At 35.1% G+C, this 10,226-nt stretch overlaps 1 protein-coding gene across 3 annotated transcripts in view; it reads right to left on the reverse strand.

Moving 5' to 3' along the window:
• Positions 1-10,226, reverse strand: part of SEMA3D (semaphorin 3D) — a 256,333-nt gene that overhangs the window by 200,580 nt on the left and 45,527 nt on the right. The window contains exon 1 of one of the 3 annotated variants that reach the window (XM_027838814.1): positions 5,276-5,298. The exons of the other annotated variants lie outside the window; for them this stretch is intronic. The gene's annotated coding sequence lies outside the window, so the exon portion shown is untranslated. Of the gene's footprint in view, positions 1-5,275; positions 5,299-10,226 lie in introns of those variants that run through there. 3 annotated transcript variants of the gene reach the window in all.

A 10,226-nucleotide genomic window follows, 5' to 3' on the forward strand; every position in this document is an offset into this window, starting at 1 on the left:
ATAAGAGAAAGAAATGAGATCTCTACTTTTTTTTTCACTTCTGACAAACCCTGTGAGATGTTTCCCCTAATTTTATAATTTTATGTTTCTCCTTCCTCTCTCACTCAAAACAGTTCCCAGAAAGGGAATTTTCCAAATAAGGGCAAGGACCTTGGATATTATATCACTTTCTCTTCTGGTCTGGAAGGTTTTTATTTTTACAAATTTACAGAAAATATAAAGACTTGCTGTTTTACATTTCTCCCCTGAGAAATGGAAGATTTCTCTCTTAAGCAGTGGCTATCCAGCCCAGAATCTGCTGAATAGGTTGGTCCAGAAACTCCAAATATAAAATTATAATTTGAAATACTGGCCAATCTCTTCAAAACTCTTTCTTCTCAATGCGATTCACTCCCTCTACCTACCACATGGGTCCGGTTCTTTCCTGCCCACCCTCTCTAGGACCTTGATCCATCAAGTCATCCCCTCTTTGAATAGCTATTATCCAATGCTATTGTATGATGTAGTATAGTTAAGTATAGTAAGAAGAAGAGGAACAAAAGGAAGAGAACAATGACATAATTGGGCCCCCCCCAACCCACACGCATAAAGCTTACATGGCAAAGGAAGGGAGCAGGAAGTAACAGAAACACAATTAAGTATAATAATAAATGAAGAGTAATAGAGATTCTCTGGCAAAAACAAGCCAAAAAAATTCAGGCAAAGAGTTATTTCTTACCTTATAGTGTTAATCAGAGAGTTGATGAGTAATCACTGTCATTGGATTTATCAAGGAATTTTGTAAAAGTTTATCATATGCATGACAGACACCTTCTGGAAGGAGTCTTTAAAGTTGTATTTTTAAGCTCTATTGAATAGAGCTTAAAACCTTTAATAAAATTTGAAGAGAAAGAGAACATCTTCATTGACCTTGAAGTTTTACAGTAAAGCAAATTATTATTATTATACACCAGATATCCCATTATAATAAAATACTCATGTTAGGGTAAAATGGGAGATAAACCTGAAGATAAATCACAAAGGTCAGTAAGGACCAAAGCCAGAATCCAAACCCAAGTCCTCTGACCCCAGTGCTAGCATTCTTTCCTCAGCGTTTTAATTTGAAAGCTACCATCCCAATTGGTCAGACTGCCCATCCAAAGGTATTCAGAGAAAGCTGTGGCAAGGTTTCCAATAATGTTCAAAGGTAGATTCCTTTGTTGACTGAATGATATTGGAATATTTTTTGAAGTTATTCCAGACCACAAAAATTAATATATGCAGAGAGAGATAGAGACAGAAACAGAGAGACAGAGACAGTTAGTTTTAATTTCATAAAGAACTCTCCTCACATTCTTTATTATCTCAATTTTGCAGCTGAAGAAACTATGGCTCATAAAATTTATGTAATTTGCTCAAGATCACATAAGCTAAGTAAGCATCAGAGCCCAGATTACACCCTAGGTCTTCAGATGCCCAAGACAAATGTTCTTTGGATCACGCAATACATAATTTCCTACATAGATAATTTCCTTTTCATAAGAGCATCCAGGCAAAAGGTGGGGTGGAGGTATTAACTTTTTAAAGTTATTGATTTGTATTTGCATTGCCTTAAAACAAGTCAATGAATGATTTTTAAGGTGTGTGTGTGTGTGTATAAAAATAACATTAGAAGAAACTAGCTCCAGCACCCAACCTACTAAATTGTTTGAGAACAAAAAAGGTAGGGAAAGAAAATCTTCGTAATATAGTTAGGTTTATCAGGAGAGTGAGGTTATGTATCTTAGCCAGAGAGGACATTACTGTTTTGAGGCCAAAAAACCTAAACAAACACAGAAGTTGTTCAAAAACAATGGGAGAACCTTAAGGCCTCAGAATACCAGTTACATGAGACTGATGATAAGTCACAATAGTTCTTTCTGTAGTGGTGGACAGTAGTTGTATTATTGGTCTAAAAATCAGTTTGAAAGGCCTAAATCCTGTTCAATGCCTGTATGATAATCACAGATTCATGTTCTGGGTTTGACTTTTCTGCTAATGTTTCTATTTCCCAAAAGTTAATTTCTTTCAGTTCTTGGCCTTCACACTAGAGATAGGGAGAGCATGTACTGCTTGTTTTCTGACTCCCTCTTAATTGGAGTTTTATGCAAGGAAAACCAGGGGATGTTACTTTGAGATAGTGGGAAAACCATAGCCAATCCTAATATTTGACTGTACTCCTCCACCTCATGGGAACCAAACTTCTTTGGGGGTGAAGGAGGGAGGGAGGAACAACTAGCTATGTTAATATTTTACCACCTAGTTTCTAGAGATATGAAAAATGGCTCCCCTAAGGAGGGACTTTTAAGTTACTCATTGCTTGAGCTTACCTTACTCACAGTAGGAATCTGGGGCCTGGGGCAATACATGGCTGGCCTATGGGAAACTGCAATCTTTAGAGAGAGGCTGCAGAACCTGTTCCTATGTATTACTGCAATAAACCTCATTTCATGCCATAACCAAGTCTCTCATGTACTCACTTCCTAAACCATTTAATTAGAATCAGAGGACTGAATGACTTGTGCATCACACTAAAACACTTTCAAACATTATAGTCATGTATTTTGGGTTTGTTTTGTCAAATTTTGGCTATTCCAAAAAGCCACTATTCAGACAATATAAGTGTGTTTCTGTATCAACCAAATGTCCCCTCGTCTCTCTTTTTGGAATGTAAATCCTAATTTCTAAAGTTAAAATAAAATTTAAAATGTATATCTGTTTTGAAGGAACTGATGGATAGACACAGGAAATCTACTGATCAATATATAACCTGTCATTAAAAATAGGCACTATGCTGGAATAATCCCTGTAATTCCTATATGAAAGTAGAAATGTTCAGAATTGGTAGATAAGTCAAGTTTCACCTCTGTACCAAGCAAGGTTGTAACTGGCATACATAATCTTTGATGATAGATAGATAACTGAATATTTAAATTGTATAGTGGAGAAAAGATAGCATAACTTTTGGATGAAAAAATAACTAAATAATTGTAATATTCTGCATACATGTGGAGAATTGAAATAGGATGAATACAATCAATTTCAACTTTCAAAGATCCTTTCAATATTCTGAACTAAAATACAGTTTTTGTTTTTATTTTTTAAAGTTAAAGAACTGGGTTATAGATCACTTTGTGGATAGAGAACTGACATTGTAAGCAAAGATCAGATAAAGTATAAACAATGCTGCTCCCCCCTAAACTGCTCTTTGTATTTAATAAAAGTACCGATAAAGTTTGGATCTGTGATTTCCATTGGTTACAGGGAATTCACAGGTGAGGAAAATATATCTACCAATGCAACTACAATTTAAAAGTCATAGAGAGTTGTTAGATTACAAGAGAATAAGTGACTTGCCCATGGTCACACACGTAGTACATGTTAGAGATGGAACTTGTACTTAAGACTCCTTGGCTTTTAGTTCAACTCTATATAAAAGCAACAAGGAGTATAGTAGGAGTACCATATGTGGACAGGACATGAGCAGAAATTCAGATTGTACTACTTCCTACCCATGGAAAAGAAACAATCACCTAGGGTATGTTTTTTTCAGCTGTAAAATATGAATATGCCTATAAATCATATTCAACCATTTAATTCAATTCAAAACATTTATGTGCCTACTATGTGCCAAAAGCTAAGCTAGGTTTTGGGGTACAAAGACAAAAACAATTCAGTCCTTGCCCTCAGAAAGCTCATATTCTACTGAGAAGGTGAAACATACAGAAATAACAAAACACACGCAATAAGTAGGAAGAAATTGGAGAGGGGAAGTAGCGATTAGGAGAATCAGCAAAATTCTCTTGTAGAAGTCAATCAGTCAACAAGCTTTTATTAAACATTTACTATGTGTTAGTCGTGCTAAACAGTTGAGATATAAGGAAAGGCAGGAAAAAAGAGCTCCTGTCCTCAAGGAATTCACATTCTAAGGGGAGAGAAAATAAATAATTAAGTGCAAATGAGGCATATACAGTAAAAGGGGAGGTGATCTTAGAGGGAAGGCACTAACAATAAAGAAGATAGTAAAGGAAAAATGGAGAAAGGCACTGAGGAAAAATGATGATGGTGATTACAATTAGCCTTTATCTCATTTGAAAGACTTCTTGCAGAAGGTGGAATTTGAGCGGAATCTTAAAGGAGGTCAGGGAAGTCAGGAGGCAAAGATGAGGAAAGAGCACATTCCAGGTAGTGAGGGACAGCAAGTAAAAGATGGAGTGTCATGTGTGAGGAATGGCAAGTATGACATGTTTAAAGGCCAGAGGATTTCACATTTGACCTTAGAAGTAATAGAGAGTCACTGAAGTTTATTTAGTAGAGGGATGATATCAAAACTTTTACTTTAGGAAAATCATTTTGGCAGGTGAGTGGAAGATAGATTGAAGAAGGGAAAAGCTAGACTCAGGAATATCAAACAAAGGCCAGGATGGGCCACCACCAGGGTGGTGGTTGTATGAGTGGAGAGAAAGGGACATATGAGGAATATTGTGAAGGTAGAAATGACAAGACTTGATAAAAGATGGGAAGCATGAGATGAATACAAGCGGGGAACTAAAAATGACCCTAATGTTGCAAGCTGTGATGACTGGAAAAAGCGTGGTATCTTAATGATAACACTAAAGTTGCAAAAACAGGAGGATTGTTAAATAGAACTTGGGGGATGGGGCAAAGAGGTAATAGTTCTGTTTTAGTCATTCTGAATTTGAGATGTTTAAGAGACATCCAGTTTGAGATGTGCAGCTAGTGATGCTTCTCACTAGAGTCTCACCCAGCCCCATATTGTGAGTCACAAAACCAGTATAGGTCTCTGAAGAGAGGTTAATAGGACCCCACTAGAAAGCAGAATGGGAGCTCTTTTGATCCTCTATAACAGAAGTTCTTTACTGGGGGCATATGAACACAAAGGCTATGAATAAGACCATTCCTAAAATAGCATCTTTTCTTTACCCGTAAAACTGGGTAAGACAAGGAATTTAAAAGGGGGTGGGGGCTAAAAAGTAACAGGCAAAAAAAAGTTCTAATTCATTATTATCATAGACTCAAAAATAATTGTGAAACACTACCTTCAGCAATCAAATTAGATAAAATAAGTAAAATCATCTGAACATTTTAAAGTGGTGCATAAATATTAGCTGTTTAATTAACTTAAGGCATTTGCCCCCAATGCTGACAAAGACATGTAGAAACAGCTACAGTACATTTATTTTTTCTTTTCATTTTTATAAATGATTTGTTGTCATTTCTATTCACCTTAATGTACCTTGTTGGAATGATCTGCTCACAGTCTTAAACTAGTCTCTGACAGTTTGACATTGTTTATTGCACATGAATCAAAGAACATTCCCTGAAGAGTGTTTATAGATCCTGCAAGTACAAAAGAAAATGCTTAGATCATTCCCTTATTGAGATTTCTTATTTTTAGCCAGACAAAGTACAGGAACAAAGTCCTTTATTGGCAGTACTCACACTTTTCTCTAAGAACTTTGCTGTCAGAAGAATCAAAGGGAGAAATATGCAGAGACATATTGGATGAATGAGTTTGGTGGTATGCTGAAATGAAAAATGAAATTGAATGGAAAATGAAGTAAAATCTCCTGTCTTGAAGCACCCCAGGTGCATATAATTAAGATCTAAATATGGAAAGATATTAAATTCCTCCTCTCAGAACAATAGAGAAGCAGCCTGCCTGAGAATAGAAAGTCAGCCTCAGAGCACAGGTTACTTAATCTCTCAATGCTCCAGGCATCTCTCTCAAAGGATAGAAGCATGCATCCTATATTTACAACTGAAAAGGATCAAAGAGGCCCTCAAGTCCAACCATCTCATTTTATAGATGAGAAGACTAAGGTTAACAGGAGTTAAATGAGTTGTCCAGAGTAACACAGATAATAAGTCTGAGGCTGAATCTGAATTTAGGACAGCCTAGTACTCTATTTACTACACGGCTAAGACAGTAGACTGCAGTGAAGGTACCTGCCTTGTCTGCCAGTCTGCCAGGACTGGTAGAGGGAGTTTCATCAACTACATAGAGATTTTTGTTTTTCTTTTTTATATATAGAATAGAAGAATGTCAGAAATGAAAACAGTATTAAAGATTTTTTTTGATCCAGTCTGATATTCTAGAAAACAATTTGAAACTATGCACAAGTCGCTAAAATGTGCATAACCTGTGACCCAGAGATACCACTAATAATAATGTACCTTAAAGAAATCCCAAAGGAAAAAGCCCCATACATACATACATACAATACAATACAATACAATACAATACAATACATACATGCATACATACATACATACATACATATATATATAGTAGCTCTTTTCAAAGTGGCAAAAAAAAATAAAAAATAAAAACAGTAACTAAGGATATGCCTATCACTTGGGAAAGAGCTAAAAATTTTTTTGGCATATGAACGTAGTAGAATAGACAGTTTCAAAGGAAACTGGGAGGACTTCTATTCAGTGGAATGATCACAACTATGAGAACAATTTATACAATGATAATATTATAAAGAAAAATCGCTTTCAACTTAGAACTCTGATCAATACAATGATAAACAATGATTCCAGAGGACAGAAGATTAAATCTATTGACCTTCCACCAGAGAAGTGATGGATTTAAAATGTAAAATGAGATATACATTTATGTACTTGGTCAATGTGGCTATTTGTTTAGCTAGACTATACATATTTGTTATGAGTTTTCTCTTTTCTCTTTTCTTTTTGTTTATTTAGGGGTAATAGAAGGGAATGAAAATAAATTTTTATAAAAATAAAAATGCTAATTTTTAAGTTAGAAAAAAAAACTTCAGAACATTAGAAAAAAAAAGATCTTGGTCAACCTCTTAATTTTACAGATTAGGTGACTAAGGTCCATCTACTTGTCCAAAGTCACATACTTCTATAGAAGGAGATCTAGGACCAGAACTCATGTTTTCAAACTCTCCAAGTTGACCCTAACATCCTTCTGGGAGGAGAAAAAAAAAGAATAAGTGAGACTTTAATGCATATATATCTACATATATATATATCTATCTACATATATATATATATATATAATTTTGTTGGCTCTACCATCAAAGATTGGTTTAAAATATTTGTCTAAAAATTGACTTTTTTTTGGTGAAAGATGAACAAATGGAACATTAAAGAAGAGAATGGTAAAAGTAAATATATTTTTTTCCAGACAGTAAAATGCACCATCACCCTGAGAAACTTTCTTCTCTCCCTTCTCCACATCCAACTTCTTCTCATTGGTGACTCCATCTTCAATCCACCATTTTAGGAAGAACCTCAACCATGCTTCAACTCACTCTAGCTCTAAATCTCTTCTTACCTATCTCATTGTCCTATGCTTCTCTAAATCCATTCCATTTTTCCTTTGTGTGTAGCTTTTCCCTATTAAAATGTAACCTCCTTAGGGATGGAGACTGTCTTACTTGCTTGTATTGTATCCCCAGACTTTTGCAGAGTGCCTGACTTATAGTAAGCACTTAATTTCTTTATTTGGCTAGCCAGCTATAATAATAAAGCTAACATTCACACCAATCATTAGGTATGATACCAAGTCCAGTACTCCAAGCCGGCATTCAAAAAGTTGACCCTAATGATAATGTGGATCCCATATCTATCTGCAGGTAACAAAGTGGTAAAATGGAAAATCTAGAGTTTTAGAATTGAATTTGCTACTTTTAGAGTCCATATGTGTTTGGTCACCTTCTTATCAACATAGTCCTTTAGCTCTTTCAAATGGAGAAAATTTTACTTCTAATTCACATTTAGCATCTAAGGGTTTTGCTCCTTTTTTCCCCCTTTGATTATCATCCTAACATGAATAGTCAACATCATGCTTCCCATTTAACATTAGGGGAAAAAAAATGAGGGAAGGGAAGATTAGGGACTAAAGATTTAATAATTCTGATCATTTACGTGCTTAGCCTAGTTACCAAGTACAAATTTGGATTAAGACATTCTTTTCCATTCCCTCACTGCTATTCAATAGTGTTGTTATTCTAATTGTCTTTTGTCACATTCACAGCCGTAAGTTCGCTTAGCATGCTGTTCTTGAGATCCAAGCTACAGAAATCACCTAAATGGGTGAAAAGCCACTACAACACACAGCAAAGGTTTTTGTTATACTTTGGTAATTAAGGCTCCTTGAAGTGTGCCAAAAGCAGACTGTACTTATATGAATTTCCTCTGTTGGGAATGAAGCTATTGCAGTGCAACAATGATAAAGGCAGAGGCAATTCAAAAACATTGTTTCGAAAATAATTGAATGCAGGGCTGTAACTTAAAATTTACCAAAAGGTTAATTTGACCTTGAACTTCCTTCTCTTAAAGGAATGGATTTTTTAGAAATATATTGGTTTTTATGAACTACTTCTTTATAAAGTTCTGCACAAGAAGTAATTATAGTTATCTGATATTGCTGAAATTTCAAGGACAATCACTTTTGTGTTAGGAAAAAAAGGGAAAGGAAATTGCACCAGGAACCCCATGTAATAATTGTATGACATGAAAAACACTTTAATGTTCAGGAAGTTGTCTTTCTTCCTTAATAGTAGAAAAAAAAATTGGAAAACTTCCAAAGTAAACTTGATAAAGGTCTTCATAATCACAAAGGTATATTGTTTAAATATGCATAAATCAACTCTGAACTCTTTTGCAAATTTAGTTAAAAAAAAAGTTTGCCATGCATGCCCCAAGCACAACTGATTGCTGGGCCTCAGTTTCTATATTCAAAAAAAATGAAGTCATAATCACATTCCCCTATTAACTACTGCCTATTAATGCTGACTCTGCGCAGCCCTGCCTCACTTAAATCCAACTCAGTTGTGAGTCAAGACTTCACCCTCTTGATGTTATTGGTCCTCTTAGAGAATGAAGGATCAACAACAATAACAACAGCAGCAGCAACAACAAGGAAATTCAGCTTTACCCAAATTAATATTGTTTCTTTGGAGGTCACGTGATTATGAATTTTACTGTTATACCTAATATTCCAATACTCAAAAAAGCTGTAACAGCATAGAGAAATCCAGGTGTGGGATTTTGCTCCACTAAATGAGATTTAGATATGCCTTTCAGTTCAGTCATTTTTTTTGTTGTGTCCTACTCTTTGATTCCATTTGGGGTTTTCTTGGCAAAAATCCTAAAGTGGTTTCTCATGTCCTTCTTCAGCTTTTTTTTACAGATGAGGAACCTGAGGCAACAAGGTTAAGTGACTTTCCTGGGGTAGCACAGTAAGTGTCTGAGGTCAGATTTGAGCTCAGGAAGATGACTCTGCCCTGACTCGATGCCTGGCATTCTATTCACTATGCCACTTATGTCAGAGGGGGTTATTAAATGTTAGATGTTAAATTACTTTCCCAGGGTCACACAATTAGTAATTATCAAAGGGGGATTTAAACCCAGTTCTCCTTGACTCCAAGCTCAGTCATCTATCTACTCTGCCATGCTGCTATTATAACTTTGGTCATTTATTTGAATTGGGTAATTAATTTGATTATATCTTCCTGAATACTCAAAGCTGACAATATCTTACCTGTATCACAATTCATTGTGGCATCCTGAATCAATATCATAACAAGGAACTTGATTCTTCAATAAGTACTTCAGTTAAGTACTACATAATGGAGTAAAGCTACATTATGCTAGGGTTCAGAAAACAAGTATGTTATCTACAAAAAAATGCCTAAGCATTTTAAATGACTTTATTATAAAATAGTATGAAGTATAAAGTGCCCCCAAAATACTTTGAAAAGGGAGAAAAGTATCTTTTATCTTTTCACAATGTATTAATGTATTGAATTCCTTAAAATATTTTCATTGGTTTACAAAAATAAGAATATGTCCATTTTGTACAGTTTTTCTAATACTTAGATATTAAAAAGAACAGACTCTAACCTGGAGGAATTTTTCTTTCCTTCTTTTTATTTTATTTCTTAAAGAACTAAACAATCATTTAGTAAGCTGCTACTCTATGAAGGGCACTGGGCCGTATATAAAAGTGAAACAAATTTTAGGTAGGGCAAGTGCCCCTTTCCTCATAGAACTAGCCTAGGAGTCTTCAGTCTAGTAGGACATATCCATCTATCTATCTGTCCATCTATCTCTCCATCCATCCACCCATCCATCCATTCCACTATCTATCTATCTATCTATCTATCTATCTATCTATCTATCTATCTATCTATCTATCTATC

Source organism: Vombatus ursinus, unplaced genomic scaffold (genome assembly GCF_900497805.2).
Source record: "Vombatus ursinus unplaced genomic scaffold, bare-nosed wombat genome assembly UNPS02014830.1, whole genome shotgun sequence".
Taxonomy (NCBI): domain Eukaryota; kingdom Metazoa; phylum Chordata; class Mammalia; order Diprotodontia; family Vombatidae; genus Vombatus; species Vombatus ursinus.